We start from the raw sequence: 18,367 nt of genomic DNA, 5'->3' as shown, positions 1-18,367 counted from the left end.
ACTCAAATCTGCCCTTCACTGTGTGTTAATTTATTTGATTTTTAGGTTTCATATGGCAGCAAGGCGACTGAAATACCAGCTCCAGTTGCTGCCTTTACAGTTCAAGTGTAGTAGAAAGAACTTCTCTTCATCTAGCAACTCATACAAAAGTCCCATGCTTAACTGTCAATGACAGGGTCCATGTGTCCATGTGTTACAGTCTGGGGAATGTGATGCTGTGATTTATTTGTATTAAGTTACTAGTGCTTACAGGTTTGGATCACTGTCTCTCCTGTTTGGACCCCTTTATGTACAGAGGAATAGTCATGTATGTCTGGATTTTCCTTTACGTGTAGATTGCTTCTGTATCAGAGTATCTGAGATTTTGTCCATTTAGTATTTCTACAACGAATGCAGTGAGTACTGAGCTTTGTGAAAGGCACAATTTGAGGTACTTTTGCCAATTCTAAGATGAATAAACCTAGTCTTTGTTTTCAAGGTGACTGCTTAGTAGGGTTATTGGTATGGGTTTGCTTTTTTCCATCACAGGTAATAAAGAGATACTTGGATTTCTTTAAGAAGTGGTCGTTCATTACACAGATCTACATGGTAAAAGAGAGCCTGGAATGCCTTAATAATCCAAGATGAGCAGTGTGGATCCATTCCACAGAAACTGGAATGTTGTATGGGAACTGTAGGGATCCACTGAAGCTATAGAGAATATGTTTTCTTCTAGCCTTTTCAGCATGTGAATTTGTTATTCTTCCTTTGCATTAGGGGTTCTTTCTTTATTTATTTTAAGGAGACAGTGAGAAGGAAAGGGAGAGAGAGGATATTCAGCAGAATCCCCACTGAGCAAGGAGCCTGAAGCAGGGCTTGATCCCATGACCCTGAGATCATGACCTGAACAGAAATCTAAGAGACTGACACTTAAATGACTGAGCCACCCAGGTGTTCCTTCCCCTCAATAATTCTTTCAATCATTTTCTCAATTCAAGCCCCCCCGATCACCCTTGTCCAGGCCCTTCATTAGCAACCAACAATCCTGCTTCTGATCTTACAAAGATATACAAACTACCAGGAATGCCCTCCCTCTACCCTTATTCCCCTACCTATAACCTTATCTGTAGTCAGACATCTCCTTACCTATTTTTATTTCAGTCCCATAAAATGAGGCATTCCTCCTCCTGTATAAAGCCAATCCATCTGCTGTCTCTATCACTGACCCACATCATGACTCCCACCTGCTTCCTGCCTCATTCAACATCTTGCTCTATCAGACACACCACATCCTGAATCTGCAACTATTTGAATCTGCAACCTCTCCTTCCCTATTAGTACCTTTCCTTCAGCACATACACAAGTTTTAATGTTTAAAGAAAGTCCTTCCTGACTCCCATCCAGCCTTCTCAGCAAACCTTCTCATGGGGAAAGGAAAAAGAGAAAAAGGAGAATGAATAGTTATTCATTCTCCTTTTTCTTTTTCCTTTCCCCATTTCCTATTCTCTTCTTCCTTCCCCTCCAACTCTCCCTCTCTTACCCCCTCTCACTACCGTGCTCCCTTCCCCACTCCCTCTCCCCTCCTCTATCCTCTTCTGGTCCTTCTCCTTTATCACCTGTCAGTTTACTCTTCTACCAACTGTAAGGAGTTTACCTTAACTCCCGACTGATACTACTTTTAGGGTCACCATGACTTTTTTTTTTTAAGATTTTATTTATTTATTCATGAGACACAGAGAGAGAGAGAGAGAGAGAGAGAGGCAGAGACACAGGCAGAGGGAGAAGCAGGCTCCATGCAGGGAGCCCAACGTGGGACCAGATCCAGGCACTCTAGGATCATGTCCTGAGCCGAAGCACTCACTCAACCGCTGAGCCACCCAAGCTTGCATCCCGGGTCACCATGACTTCTTAATCACCTAGTCAAATTAATATTTTTGTCTTTATTTTTCTATACCAATGTACTGTATTTGGCACTGTTACTGTTTCCCTCTTAATATTCTCTACTCACTAGCATATTGGGTAACATATAGTAGGCACTCATATATTTGAATAAATTAACAGGGGTACAAAATGAAATAGTATCATGCGCTTTTGTCAGGGAATGAATAAGAATCAATATCCCATGAAATGTTCATGGTAATTAACTACACTATCAAGGGCCAAATCAGACTAAGCAGCATGTATCAGTAGTAGAACAATTAATTCAATTATATGGTTTTCTCAAGTCATCTTCAGCACCCAGAAATCATAAACAGAAATTCAAGACTGATGCTAAACAAAGGCAAAGGAATGGAAATGCTAACAAAATCTAGAGTGCTAAGAAAAATCACAGTACAAAAAAAAAAAGCACACAATACAAATTTTTTTTATTAAATAACATGTGACAGACTCCCTACATATAAATACTCTATGTCATAAGGATCATAAGGATACAGATAAAGCAGAAAAGAGCTGATGCACCAAATCAATCAGATGCATAAAAACTTGAAGTTTAGTTTTCTCAAAAGTTTGTGGGGTTTTTTCCCATTGAGGCATTTCATCTGCACGTGTGTATTACAACCCTAGAAAGAATCCCAGGATTTTCCCTCCTGTATGTTTTCATTTTGCTTCTTCATGGTCCGTGATACCAGCTGAGGTTGTCAGTACAATGAAACCAAACGGGAGCAGATTATTCTGCCATTTTTCTAGATCTTTGAGTTGTACATTAAATCTGGGGCTGATCACTCCACACTTGTTTAACCTGCCTATGAGGGTCACAACAATTTCCCCAGCTCTGTGATCATCAATCATTTCAAATTCACCAGTGTAACCATGCTTCATCATCACCATTAGAAGCAATGACTTTGGAGCATGGCCTAAAAGGAACCTGGTGTTTGCCTTTCTCTTCAGCATTTTTAATGCTCTTGAGTCCATCTGCTAGGACATTCATGTGCACCATTACAGCCACACAGAAATATGGCAGAAAAGAGCTAAGCATATTAATCTGAGGCACCAAATCCTTAAAAGAGTTCACAAAAACTTCTAGTTTTTTTTTATGTTTTTTCAAATATTTTCAGAAAAGAACAAGCAGAAGACACACAAGAATGTAGAATTCCTGCAGTCTCATGCCAAATTCGAACTACTGAAAAATTCACTTTACTTTGTTTCTAGATAGATTTCTTCCCACACATTTTCCCCTAATTATTCCCATCATCAACATTTTAAATGATTTCAAGTGCTAATATCAGCAGTTCTTATTTAAACACATTCCTGACTTGCAAAGAAACCTTTCCAGAGGGCAGCCCGGGTGGCTCAGTGGTTTAGCACTGCCTTCAGCCCAGGGCGTGATTCCTGGGGACCCAGGATCTAGTCCCACATCGGGCTCCCTGCATGGAGCCTGCTTCTCCTTCTGCCTGTGTCTCTGCCTCTCTCTCTGTCTCTCATGAATAAATAAATAAAATCTTAAAAAAAAAAAAAAGAAAAGAAAGAAAGAAAGAAAGAAAAGAAAAGAAAAAAGAAACCTTTCCAGATATAAGGTAAAGCCTGAGAGGCCTAAGACTCTCACATTACAGCCCTAAAACAACAGAATCTCCAGTATCTTCTTGCTATTTGAAACATTTTTAGTAAGTTTAAAAAAAAAAAAATTGAAAGGGAGAAAGAGTATGTGCATGCACGCACAAGGAGGAATTACAGAGGGAGAGGGAGAGAGAAACCCAAGCCGACTTTGCGGTGAGCAGGGAGCTGAAAATAGGGTTCCATCTCATAACACTGAGGTCAGACCTGAGCCAAAACCAAGACTAGGATGTGTAATCCACTGCACCACCCATGCCCCCAGATTTAGTAAGCTTTTTTTTTTTTTTTTTTGAAGACTTATTTATTTATTCATGAGAGACACAGAGAGAGAGAAAGAGAAGCAGAGACATAGGCAGAGGAAGAAGCAGGCTCCCTACAGGAGCCCGATGTGGGACTCAATCCGAGAACTCCAGGGTCATGCTCTGAGCCAAATGCAGACAGATGCTGAGCCACCCAGGCATCCCTAGTAAGCTTTATTTTTTTTTCCTAGTAAGCTTTATATACTCTATACAAAGCATATATAACTTTCTCTAACATATTATTAACAGTAAGCTACAGATTTACATGGTATTTCAAGTTTCTAAAGCATTTTAACATATACGTTGTTCATTTTTTTTTTAATCTACACCTTTATTTATTTACTTTTCAGTAAGTTTAAATCCTTGAGGGGTACAGCATCACACGGATTCTGTGGCCAATGGCTTTCGCAGGAAGGTTGCTTTGGAATTTGGCACGAACCATGTTTCCATGAGCACGAGTTACTTTTCCCCAGATTACTCTGGTTTTGGTTTGCCACCAGGAGTTACTGTGTTGTTCTTTGCTTTGTACACATACATAAGCACATCGCTTGCCGAGATAGAACTCAGTTTCATCTCGAGCATAAACACCTTCGATCATAAACACCTTCGATCTTAAGTAGAGCTGTGTGTGCTCCCTCTGGTTCCGGAGACCCCGTTTATAGCCGGCAAAAATGGCCTTGGACCAAAGCCTTCCAGACATAGTCGTCGCTTTAGGAGTCCTGTTCCCAGCAGGCCTCCACAGGCTCCAAGATGGCGGAAAGAGAGAAGCCTACTTTGTTCATTTTTAACTCACATGAAGTCTCTAATACAGTCAAGGCAAGCATTAATATTCTTTTACAGTAAGAAAACTAAAACCTAAATTGTCCACTGATTATAAATCACATAGCTAAAATGTGACAATGAGGCACAACCACCTCCAATTCTTATCTCTCCTACTCCTTTGTCCTCAATCACTTACCTGCAACCTTCCTATCCATCTCTGTTTTCTAAAACCAGTCCCCACCCAGACCCTTAAGCCTAGAACCCCCAAAGCCTGCAGAATCTTCAAGTAACTCCTTTTTCCCACCCACAATATCTCCCTTTCCTCTAACTACATCTCCACATTCTATAAATATGATCAACTCTTCCTCTCCTTAAAAAAAAAAAAAAAAAATTCCTCAACTCTGCCTATCCTACAAAGTGTGATCTACTCTCTTTCCATCCTTTCCCTGTTTAAACTCTTAAAAGTTGACAACTGTAGGCACCTGTATCACACTTTTATCTCTCCACTAAAACATTTATTAAAAATAATAATAATAGGGGATCCCTGGGTGGCTCAGCGGTTTGGCGCCTGCCTTTGACCCAGGGCGCGATCCTGGAGTCCGGGGATCAAGTCCCACATCAGGCTCCCGGCATGGAGCCTGCTTCTCCCTCTGCCTGTGTCTCTGCCTCTCTCTATGTATGTGTCTATCATAAATAAATAAATCTTAAAATAATAATAATAATAAAATAAAACATTTATTAATTGAAGGTCACCAGTGAATTTTTAGTGGCCAAACCCAATAATCACTCTTCAGTTCTTATCCTTAGGTGTTCAGTCTTTGTCCTAAGGTAACGGACACCACCCATCACTCTACCCTTCCTAAAACTTTTGTCACCCCTGAGCTCTAGGTCTTTCTTTCATTTTCCTACCACTGACTTCTTTTTAACCTTATTTAACTTATCCTTTGCAAATTATCTACCTACACATTTCTGCAGAGGTTCCCCTCCCTGCCTTTTCTCTTCAGCTAAACACTCTCCCTGAACAATCTCGTCAATGCCAATGCCCTCAATTACTAAGCATATGGCTACGATTTCCTAAACTTTATGGTCTCAACAAACACTTTTTCTTTTTTTTTTAGGAGAAAGCTAAAACAAAACAAAAATGAGTATTTATCAAATCTCTGGGCAGGAAAAAGAAGAGAGAACCATTTTGTAAGCTTGGAAACAAAACACAGGGGCACCTGGGTGGCTCAGTAGGTCAAGCGTCTACCTTCAGTTCAGTTCTTGATCTCAGGGTCCTGGGATCGAGCCCTGCATGGGGCTCCCTGCTCACCAGGGAGTCTACTTCTCCTTCTCCCTCTGTGTGCTCTCTCTCAAACAAAAAAATAAAATTAAAAAAAAAAAAACACAGATTTGATTGTACAAAAAATTTAAAGTTCTATAAGCTAAGACAAACAACATGTGAAATAAGGAAAATATGCATATTACACACATATCCATAAATATATAACTTGATAAATAAATGGAAAAATAAGGATATTTAGAAAGAAAGCAAACTGTTTCTAAAAACCACTAAAAATGTTCAACATTACTAGCAATTAAAGAAGTTCACTTCAGGCCTTTTTTTTTTTTTTTTTTAAGATTTATTTATTCATGAGAGACAAAGAGAGAAGCAGAGACACAGGCAGAGGGAGAAGTAGGCTCCCTGCGGAGAGAGACAGAGGCAAGACTCCACCCCTGGACCCCAGGATTCTGACCTGAGACAAAGGCAGACTCAACCACTGAGCCACCCAGGTGCCCCCAGGCTATTATTTTTTAATACTGGCAATCCATATAGCTTTCATAAAATTTTAAAACTGTCCTTGAATCCTCCAAATCAAGAATTACCACTACTCTAGAGGCACCACATGGCTGAGCTGGTAAGAGCATCCAACTCTTGATCTGGGCTCAGGTCATGATCTGATGGTCATGAGATGGAGCCCCAAGCCCTGCGGCTGGCTCCTCACTCAGTGGGGAGTCTACTTGAAGATTATTTCCCTCTGCCCCTCCCCACTCATGTGCCAGCTTTCCCTCTCTCTCTAAAATAAATAAATAAAATCTACGTTAAAAAAAAACTACTACTATTCAAGACACATCTCTATTCATGTTCTAAGACTGCATTACGTGGTGTGGGGGAGCTTTAGAACTTTGACAATCAGCAGTTAGTTCTCATCCATAACTATCTGCAGATTTTTTTTAACTGATGCCAGAAACATAGGTAACCAATATACAGAGCTTATTTGGTGAATCTTCAACATTACTCTGTTTTCTGGACAAACACCTATAGATATGGTATGGGACATTACTAATTCCCTTTGCCCAGATAGATTTGTTGAGCCTGGTGACAACACACACATCTGGAGCTCCCCTCTCCTTCATGGCAAATTTCTGGGTCTCTTTGAGTGCCCAAAGGGCACACTTCTTCAAGTCTACTCCATGAGTGCACTTGCTAATGGTGAGAGTGTGTCCTCTGGTCACTACCTCAATGATGGCAGAATGGCCCTTCCTTTTCTCACCACCCTGCTTTGAGCTATGTGTCAGGTTTCAGTTGGAAAGAGCTACGAGTCAGGTCTCAGTTGGAAAGGAAGAATGTGAAATATTATTGCATTAGCTTTTAAATAACATTATGCTATGTTCTTAACGCTCATAGTCATACCTACCACATGTCAGGCACTCTTCTAGGTGCTAGAGGATACAGCAGTGAGCAAAACAGATAAAAATCACTGTCCCAGGATCCCTGGGTGGCTCAGCAGTTTGGCACCTGCCTTCGGCCCGGGGTATGATCCTGGGGTCCTGGGATCGAGTCCCACGTCAGGCTTCCTGCATAGAGCCGGCTTCTCCCACTACCTGTGTCTCTGCCTCTCTCTCTCTCTCTCTGTCTCTCATGAATAAATAAATAATTTTTTTTAAATCACTGTCCCGGGGATCCCTGGGTGGCGCAGCGGTTTGGCACCTGCCTTTGGCCCAGGGCGCAATCCTGGAGACCCGGGATCAAGTCCCACATCGGGCTTCCGGTGCATGGAGCCTGCTTCTCTCTCTGTCTGTGTCTCTACCTCTCTCTCTCTCTCTCTCTCTGTGTGTGACTATCATAAATAAATAAAAAATAAAAAACTAAATCACTGTCCCTCTGGAGCTTTTACAGGATTCCAGTCTAGGGATGGGAAGAAGAGACAAATAAAATAAAATATGTAATATATAGGGATCCCTGTGTGGCGCAGCGGTTTGGCGCCTGCCTTTGGCCCAGGGCGCGATCCTGGAGACCCGGGATCAAATCCCACGTCAGGCTCCCGGTGCATGGAGCCTGCTTCTCCCTCTGCCTGTGTCTCTGCCTCTCTCTCTCTCACTGTGTGCCTATCATAAATAAATAAAAATTTAAAAAAAAATTTAAAAAAAATATGTAATATATATGTTATATGGTGACTAAGTGCCATGGAAATAATGTAGGAAAGGAAATTAGCAGTGTTGAGAAGGGTTATAAGTTTAAATAGTGTGGTTAAGGACTCAATGAAAAGGTAACATTTAAGTAAAGGGAAGATGTGAGGGAATAAGCCACATCTGAGTGAATATGCCAGGCAAAGGCCTGCAGGTAGAACCTTTCCCAGAGTGTTTGAGGGATAGCAAGGAAGCATTAAAGCTAAAGAGAAGTGATAGAGAAGAATAAGAATTGAAAATGAGATCAGGGGATGCCTGGATGGCTCAGCGGTTGAGCATCTGCCTTTGGCTCAGGCCGTGATTCCACAGTCCTGGGATCAAGTCCCACACTGGGCTTCCCGCATGGAGCCTGCTTCTCCCTGTGCCTATGTCTCTGCCTCTCTCTCTGTGTCTCTCATGAATAAATAAATAAAGTCTTAAAAAAAAAATGAGATCAGAGGAAATAATTGGGGGAAGAGGAATCAAATTACTTAATGTCCACATGGGTCCTGAGTATCTCTACACATATCTTCTGAGTATGCTAAACCACAAGGCTTAACTGTCCTCTAATTTTTTTTTAAGATTTTATTTATTCATGAGAGACACAGAGAGAAAGACATAGACATAGGCAGAGGGAGAAGCAGGCTCCCTGTGGGGAGCCCAATGCAGCGGGGGTGGACACACACACGGCACGACACACAGGACAGGGGACAGGACTCCATCTCAGAACCCCAGGACCATGACCTAAACCAAAGAACCAAAGGCAGATGCTCAACCACTGAGCCACCCAGACGTCCCTGTCCTCTAATTCTAAGCCACTTCTATGGCTACTCACATCGGGAATTAATAAGTAAGACAAGGTGACCGACCACAGCTTAACTACTATATATGACTGCTCGCTCCAAGAGGATGTGTGGGGAGTTGGGAGATTAGGGAGTAAAAGGAGATCAGGGCTCAGTTTTGGACAAATTTAAAATCTATTAGACATCTAACTAGAGATGGTTTTTTTTTTAATTTTTTTTTAATTTTTATTTATTTATGATAGTCACAGAGAGAGAGAGAGAGAGAGAGAGAGAGAGAGGCAGAGACACAGGCAGAGGGAGAAGCAGGCTCCATGCTCCGGGAACCCGACGTCGGATTCGATCTCGGGTCTCCAGGATCGTGCCCTGGGCCAAAGGCAGGCGCCAAACCGCTGCGCCACCCAGGGATCCCTAACTAGAGATGTTGGGTAGATAACTGAATTGAGTCCAGATTTCACAGAAAAGGCCAAAGCTGAAGATATAAATTTGAAAGTCATCAGTATAAGAAACTAAATGAGCTGAGGAAACAGTTTTGGTTTTGTTTTTTTGTTTTGTTTTGTTTTGTTTTTAAGATGATAACCACACTGTGAGCCCTGGAGCATTCCAACATTACAGCAGGAAGGACAAACCCTTAGACAGGAGTAGACCTAGGAGAATGTGATGTCCTGGAACCAAGTGGGCAAGTGGTTTGGTTCAAGGACAAGAAAGTAATCTACAGTGGCACAGTTGCTGAGAGATCATGTAGAATGAGGAAGGACTGCTAGATTTACCAATGTGGAGATAAATGGTTATAAAGTATAATTCTAGTGGCTCAATGGGTCTATCTAAGTGGCTAAGGGTCCATCTTCAACTCAGGTCATGATCCCAGGGTCTGGGGATGGAGCCTTACGTGGGGCTCCCTGCTCAGCAGGAAGTTTGCTTCTCCCTCTGCCTCTGCCTCTGCCTCTGCCCCTCCCCCGACTTGTGCTCTGATCCTCTCAAAAAAACAAAATCTTAAAAAAAAAAAAAAAGTATAATTCTAGAGAAGCAGTGGGGACAAAAGCCTAATTGAATTTAAGAAAAAATGAAGGAGATTAATTGAAGACATTGAACAAGAATTTCACTCTAAATAAACATACATTTATTGAATGATGGAAAAATGCATGATGTTTAATCCTGTCAAGTATGCAGTGAACTGACATACTTTGCTCATGTTAAAATAAAACAGAACCACCTCTGGAAAGAGCCCAAACACAAACCTCAACCGGTTTTTAAAAGTGTAAGATATACAGATAGATAATATAGATCTCCAGAAAAAGAAAAAAACCAAAATGTTAAAGCAGCATTATAGCAGCATTTTGGGATTAAAGCTGACTTTAATTTTCTTTTTTATAAATTCCTACATTCTTCAAATGTTCTACAATGAACGTGTATAACTTTTATAATAGATTTTTAAATTTTCATATCTTCTGCCCCAGAAGCTAAATCAAAGTATTGCTCCTAAGAAAACACCTTGAAACCTAGAAAATGTTTTATGCGTCAATATTTTTATCCTGTTCTTTTTTTTAAGATTTTATTTATTTATTCATGAGAGACACAGAGAGAGAAAGAGAGAGAGAGAGAGAGAGAGAGAGGCAGAGACATAGACAGAGGGAGAAGCAGGCTCCATGCAGGGAGTCTGACGTGGGACTCAACCCCGGGGGTCCAGGATTAGGCCCTGGGCTGAAGGCAGCACTAAACCACTGAACCACCTGGGCTGCCCTCCGGTCTCTTTAAACATTAATAACACCCAGTTTCCAACAATAGGGGCCAGTAAAAGTTTAAGGTTATGTTTTCTCAATTTAGAAGAATGTTAATTAGGGCAGCCTGTGGCCTGGGGTGTGATCCTGGAGACCCCGATAGTGTCCCGCGTCGGACTCCCTGCGTGAAGCCTGCTTCTCCCTCTGCCTGTGTCTCTGCCTCTCTCTCTCTGTGTGTGTCTCTATGAATAAATGAATTTTAAAAATCTTAAAAAAAAAAAAAGAAAAATGTTAATTAACTGGAAAAACGTTTATAATAAACTGTTAACTGAATAAAACTAAATAGACTCATCAGATATGCTTTGTCTCCCTAATCTCCTCTAAATCAACGGTAAAATCTCTCTTAAAAAGGAAAAAGATGGGACACCTGGGTTGCTCAGCGGCTGAGCATCTGCCTTCAGCTCAGGGAGTATTCCAGGGTCTGGGGATGGAGTCCTGCATCAGGCTCCCTGCAAGGAGCCTGCTTCTCCCTCTGCCTATGCCTCTGCCTCTCTCAAGAATAAATAACATCTTAAAATAAATAAACAAACAAATAAAAAGGAAAAAGATGACAATGAAGTCTAAAGAAAGAAGAAGAAGGGACAAGGGGACTAGTAAAGGACACAACAACAAAATATGTAAACAAATTTTGTCATTTAGAAAAATGTTTAAGTGATTAGAACAGAGGAAGGCACTAATTAAATGGCTGGGCTCAGTGGGGGGCGGGGGGTCCCCAAAATGAACAGCCCATTGTACTTGAGTAAATGTTTGAAAGCAATTGTCTATTTACATTCTTTCACTTCATAAATGTTTCCTAAATGCTAAGTGCCAGATTCTATAAAGTATAGAAAAATGAAAAAGTCCGTTAAGTTCACCTCCTTATCATCTAGATTGCCATTTTGAAGTTTGTAAACTAAGCTAATAATTTATGCCTGTCACTTAAACCAACAGTCAGAAAGCTAGAAGAAATGCTGCAATGAACACACCAACTCTTTCTAGCTAATTCTAAAAAGTGATACAAAATGTCATTACACACATCCTCAGGAGGTACATAATTATAATTACTCAGATCAACAGACCTCTTTAGCAACCCTTAAGAGGACTCTGTACTTAGGTTAAAAATTTGCCTATTAACACATTTAGTGCTTTTCTTTTAGTATCCACTGCTTTGAGTTTTCATGTTTCTAGAGATATTTATGATGTATTTCTTTTAGAGAAAAATTGAAACTTCAATATTCTGGGGCAACTGGGTGGCTCAGTTGGTTAAGTGTCTGCATTCTGCTCAGGTCATGATCTCAGGGTCCCTGCTCAGCTGATGCCTGCTTTCTCCCTATGCCCCCCCCCAACCCCACTCATAATCACCCTCTCAAATATTTTTTAAAAAAACAAACTTTAATATTCTATCTTATGCAAAAGTATTATTTACTTCATTCCTCTTTTTATCAGGTAAGCTACAATGGAAAATATTTACATTCCGAGTGACCATGAGATTACAGGATTGCTAAAGTGAGCTGGGTTTCCATTAAGAACATTACAATTCAGGGTGCCTGGGTGGCTCAGTGATTGAATGTCAGCCTTTGGCTCAGGTCGTGATCCCACGGTCCAGGGATCGAGTCCTGCATCAGGCTCCCCACAGGGAGCCTGCTTCTTCTCCCTCTGCCTATGTCTCTGCCTCTCTCTCTCTAATGAATAAATAAAATCTTAAAAATTAAAATTTATCTGCATCAATGAACTGGAGAAAGACAGAAGTAAAAGGTTAAATACAAGGTTGGCCATTATTAAGTACATCCTTAATCAAAACTAGAAAATATAATAGAAATAGCTCCTAGCAGCCCAAAAAAAACAAGGAACAGAAATAAAATGATTATTTCCATCTTCCAGATGGAGATATGCAACATTTGGATAACTTATAATAGTGGTCATATCAGAAAAAAAAAAAATCTGTATGAAAAATTAGAGCCAGTCATCCCCAACTAAGTGATTCCCCATATTATAACTTAATAGTTAATGTCAATCTCCTAATAACAAGGTCCTTCCTACACAATTTATATCAACAGGTGATAAATTAAGTAAGTGGTAGTGATGAATTATCAAGAGCTTTTGCTTAAACCCAAAGGACAACTGAGAGATTTACTAGATTTAAAAAGTGGTGGTATGGAGATCCGTGGGTGGCTCAGCAGTTGAGTGCCTGCCTTCAGCCCAGGGCATTATCCTGGAGTCCCCGGGGATGGAGTCCCACATCGGGCTCCCTGCATGGAGCTTGCTTCTCCCGCTGCCTATGTCTCTGCCTCTCTCTCTCTTTATCTCTCATGAATAAATAAATAAAATCTTTAAAAATAAATAAATAAAAAATAAAAAGTGGTGGTACATATGTCCATGGATTGGAAGAATACTGTTAAAATGTCCACACTACCTAAAGCAATCTACAGACTCAATGCAATCCCTATCAAAATATCAGTAAGACTTTCCATAGAACCAGAATAATCCTAAAACTTGTATAGAACCACGAAAGACCCCAGGTAGTCAAAGCAATCAAGAAAGAAAAACAAAGCTGGAGGCATCACAATCCCAGATTTCAAATAACTATAATACAAAGCTTCAAATCAAAATACCGTTACTGGCACCAAAACAGAACCCATAGATCAATGGAACAGAATAGAGAACCCAGAAATAAACCCACAATTATATGGTCAATTAATCTACCAGAAAGGAGGCAAGAACATACAATGAGAAAAGACAGTCTCTCCAATGAATGGTGTTGGGAAAACTGCATGGCTGGCTACATGGAAAAGAATGGCACTGGGCCACTTTCTTACACCATACATAAAAATAAGCTCAAAATGGATTAAAGTCAGGGTGCCTCGGCAGCTCAGCTGATTAAGCATCCAACTCTTGATTTCGGCTTAGGTCATGATCTCAGGGTCATGAGATCAAGCTCTGTGCTCAGCAGGGAGTCTGCTTGAGATTCTCTTCCTCTTCCTCTGCCCCTCCCTCTGCTCACTCACTCTCTCCAAATAAAAGAATCTTTTTTTTTTAGTTTATTTTTTTTTTAAGATTTTATTTATTTATTCATGAGAGATACAGAAAGAGAGAGGCAGAGGGAGTGGCGGGCTCCATGCAGGAAGTCCAATGCAGGAGGATTTGATTCCAGTACCCCAGGATTACGCCCTGAGCTGAAGGCAGAAGCACTTAACTGCTGAGCCACCCAGGCATCCCAATCAATCCTTTTTTAAAAAATGAATTAAAGACCTAAAGGTAAAGCATGAAACCCTAAAACTCCTAAAAGAAAATACAGGCAGTAATCTCTTGGATATCAGCCTTAGCAGTATTTTCTGATCTGTCTCCTCAGGCAAGGGAAACAAAAGCAAAACTAAACTATTGGGACTAGATACACTGAACAAAAAGCTTTCACACGGAGAAGAAAACTATCAACAAAACAGAATGGGAGAAGATATGTGCAAATGATATATCTGATAAGGAGCTAATATCCAAAATATGTAAAGAACTCAAACACCACCAAAACAACCACCACCACTTACTACAAACTACAAAATGGGCAGAGGACTTAAACAGACATTTTTCCAAAGAAATACTGATGGCCCACTGACACATGAAAAGATGTTCAAGTCACTTATCAGGGAAATGCAAATCAAAACCACAATGAACAATCATCTCATACCAGTCAGAATCGAAAAGTATCAAATACTCTCAAAAAGACAAGCAACAACCAGTGCTGGTGAGGATATAGAAAAAAAGGAACCCTTCTGGACTGGTGACAGAAATGTAAACTGGAGTAGCCGCTATGGAAAACAGTACAGAGGTTCCTCAAAAATTCAAAAACAAATACCATATGACCCACCAATTCCACTACAGAGTATTCACGCAAAGAAAACAAAGACACTAATCCAACAAGGTGTACGTAATCCTGTTTATTGCAGCATTAAGTACAACAGCCGAGATACGGAAGTAACATTAAGTTTCCATCCATAGATTAACGAATAGGGTAGCAATACTTAAATCAGACAGACTGAAACAAAGGCTGTAACAAGAGACAAAGAAGGGCATTACATAATGATAAAGGGATCAATCCAACAAGAGGATATAAAAATTGTAAATAAGTAGGGACACCTGAGTGGCTCAGTGGTTGACCATCTGCCTTTGGCTCAGGTCGTCATCCTGGGTTCCAGGGATCAAGTCCCACATCGGGCTCCCTGCATGGAGCTTGCTTCTGCCTCTGCTTCTGTGTCTCTCGTGAATAAATAAATAAAATCTTTTAAAAAATTGTAAATAACTACACCCAACATAAGAGCAACTAAATAAATAATGCAAATACAACAGACATAGAGAAACTGATGGTAATACAATAATAGTAGGGGACTTTAATTAACATCCCACTTAGATCAATGGACAGATCATCTAAGTAGAAAATCAGTAAGGGCACAATGTCTTTAAATGACACATTAGACCAGACAGGTCAGATTTTCTATACATTCGAGTGTATATGGAACATTCTCCAAAACAAATCACACACTAGGCCACAAAACAAGCCTCAATATATTTAAGAAAACTGATATCTGAGCATTCATTTTTTCCAACCACAGTGGTATGAAAATAGAAATCACAAGAAAAAAATGGGAAGAACACCAACGCGTAGAGGCTAAACAATATGACATTAAACCACCAATGAGTCAAATAAGCAACCAAAGACAGATGAATGCAGATATGATATATACATACAATGGGATATTATTCAGCTTCAAAAAGGAAGCAAATTCTAACACATGCTATACTATGGATGAACCTAAAAATATTATGCCAAGTAAAATAAACTACACACAAAAGGACAAATATTTTTTTGAAGATTTTATTTATTCATGAGACACACAGAAAAAGAGAGGCAGAGACATAGGCAGAGGGAGAAGCAGGCTCCATGCAGGGAGCTCAATGTGGGACTCAATCCCAGGACTCCAGGATCACGACCTGAGCCAAAGGCAGAAACTTAATCGCTGAGCCTCCTAGGCTTCCCAGGATAAATATTTTATATGAATCAACTTATATGAGGTACCTAGTGAAGTCAAATTTATAGACACAGAAAGTAGAATGGTAATTACCAGGGCCTAGAGAAAAAGAGAATGGAAAATTTGTGCTTCATGGGTACAGAGTTTCAGTTTGGACAGATGAAAAAGTTCTGGAGACAGATGATAGTGATGCACAACAATGTAAATGTTTTTTGTACTATTATGTACTATTAAAAATGGTTAAATGGGTAAATTTCATGTTATGCATATTTACAATAAAAAGTGGTGGTAACATTCTCAAACAAACATCATAGGTAAAATTTGAGTAGAATAGCTAAGATAGGACCTTATCCTCTCCTTTGAAAATAACCCAGTATATTATGAGGATTAGCTAAGGCTAAATAACCTTTGTAGGAGCCTGTGGGTGGCTCTGTCACTTAAGCTCCCAACTCTTGATTTTGGCTCAGGTCATGAGATCAAGCCTGCTTAAGATTCTTTCTCATCCTCTCCCTCCAAAGCCCACTTGCACTCTCCTCCTCTCTCTCAAAACAAAAACAAAAAAATCTCTATAAAGAACGAATAAATCGTAATGCTGCAAGTTTACTCACTAATCTCAAAGAATGATCCTTTATGTATCTGAAGTTTTATTTTAGTACAAGGTTTATAAAAGACATGAATTATTTTCATCTATCCTCATGTCCATTCATAGTCCTGATTTTCAAGATAATCCACACTGTGGTCTCAAAGAGCTCCTTCATCTTCTATTTACCATCATTTCCTGCCATAAATATTCCCCTCAATCCCACTGGTTTACTACTATACCATGAACATACTTTATACTGACCTTCCTATGTAAAACTCTGCTTCTCCCTTTAGAATTTGTTTCTCCATTTTTATTTTATTTTTTTAAGATTTTATTTATTTATTCATGAGAGAAACAAAGAGAGGCAAAGACATAGGCAGAGGGAGAAACAAACTCCCTGCAGGGAGCCTAATGTGGAACTCGATCCCAGGATCCGGGCAGATGTTCTACCATTGAGCCACCTGGGTATCCCTGTCTATTTTTAATAGCACAGTTACTGAGTTCTAGAACTTTGAACCAAAATGGTCTGAGTTCAAATCCTTCCTGCACCACTAGTTAACTATGTGACTTTGAACACAGTGCTGGGAAAGCAAAACTAGAACTGCCTTGTCACCACCATTATGAATATATGTCACATCCCATAAGTAGGGGAAAAGAAAATACTTTGCACTTTGAAATAAAAAAATAAGAATCATACTCTCTGTACTTCCAACCTTCCAAATAAAATCTTGAGTTGTTGTTGCTGTTGTTTTTAAAAGATTTCATTTATTCATGAGAAACAGAGAGAGAAGCAGACATAGGCAGAGGGAGAAGTAGGCTCCCTGTGGGGAGCCTGATGCAGAACTCAATCCCAGGACCTAGGATCATGACCTGAGCTAAAGGCAGCCGCTCAACTACTGAGCCACCCAAGTGCCCCTTGAGCATTTTCTATAACATTTTTCCTTAACTTTTACAGTGCTGGTATCCAAAACAACGCTATACCCTTTGTGGATATAATAATCATGTTAGAAAACTATTTTTCCACCAGGACAAGCTAATGTAAACTCAATAACTGGTGATTTCATGTTTTTTCCCAATAAATACCATCTATTTTTAAACTTTTTTTTTTAAGATTTTATTTATTTGAGAGAGAGAACACATGAGCAAGGGGAGGAGCAAAGGGAGAACCAGACTCCCTGCTGAGCAGGGAACTCCACATGGAGCTTGATCCCAGGCCCCTGAGACCATGACCCAAGCCAAAAGAAGACGTTTAATCAACTGAGGTACCCAGGCATCCCAAGACTTTTTTTTTTATATGATTTATTTATTTATGAGAGAGAGAGAGAGAGGCACAGAGACACAGGAGGAGGGAGAAGCAGGCTCCATGCTGGGAGCCTGACGTGGGACTCGATCCCGGGACTCCAGGATCGCGCCCTGGGCCAAAGGCAGGCTCTAAACCGCTGAGCCACCCAGGGATCCCCAGACTTTTTTTTTTTTTTAAAGTAATCTCTACACCTAACGTGGAGCTCAAACTCAACCCCGAGATCAAGAGTTTTTTTTTTTTTTTTTTTAATTTTATTTATTTATGATAGTCACATAGAGAGAGAGAGAGAGGCAGAGACACAGGCAGAGGGAGAAGCAGGCTCCATGCACCGGGAGCCCGACGTGGGATTCGATCCCGGGTCTCCAGGATCGCGCCCTGGGCCAAAGGCAGGCGCCAAACCGCTGCGCCACCCAGGGATCCCCGACTGTATTTATTTTAGAGAGGACTACACACATGCACACTTGCGTGGACTGGGGTAACAAAAAAGGAGGGAAAGGGAGAGAAACTGAAGCAGACTCCCCACTCGGCACTGAGTTAGACAACACAGGACCCCATTCCACAATGCTGAGATCATAACCTCAGCCAAAACCAAGAGTCTGATGCTTGACTAAGCCACCCATACACCACTTTCCAGATCATTTTTTTATGATTTTCATACATATATACAGACTCCATGAAGACATAAACTCTAATCTCCAGTTTCCTCATTTCTACAACAGGAATGGTAACTTTGTCTCATAGGGTTACTATAAAAGATTAAATGAAAAAAATATACATAAAATGTTATGTGCATAGCCAGCACAAAGAAAAATCCCATTCATCTCTTAAGGTCCAACTTAAATTATACCTTCTTCATCAGACTATTCAAATGTTAGTAATTTTTTT

General features: G+C 40.3%; 1 protein-coding gene and 2 pseudogenes across 3 annotated transcripts in view; all 3 read right to left on the bottom strand.

Annotated features, from left to right (window-relative positions):
* MGA (MAX dimerization protein MGA) overlaps window positions 1-18,367 on the bottom strand; it is a 172,703-nt gene that overhangs the window by 125,792 nt on the left and 28,544 nt on the right. The window lies entirely within an intron of this gene.
* Window positions 2,052-3,370, bottom strand: LOC111093413 (annotated as a pseudogene).
* LOC100688274 lies at window positions 4,171-4,624 on the bottom strand (annotated as a pseudogene).

The sequence above is a fragment of the Canis lupus genome, chromosome 30 (assembly GCF_011100685.1).
Source record: "Canis lupus familiaris isolate Mischka breed German Shepherd chromosome 30, alternate assembly UU_Cfam_GSD_1.0, whole genome shotgun sequence".
Classification (NCBI taxonomy): Eukaryota; Metazoa; Chordata; class Mammalia; order Carnivora; family Canidae; genus Canis; species Canis lupus.
Note: the sequence above shows the minus strand (reverse complement) of the source record. Positions and strands in the feature narration are given on the sequence as shown.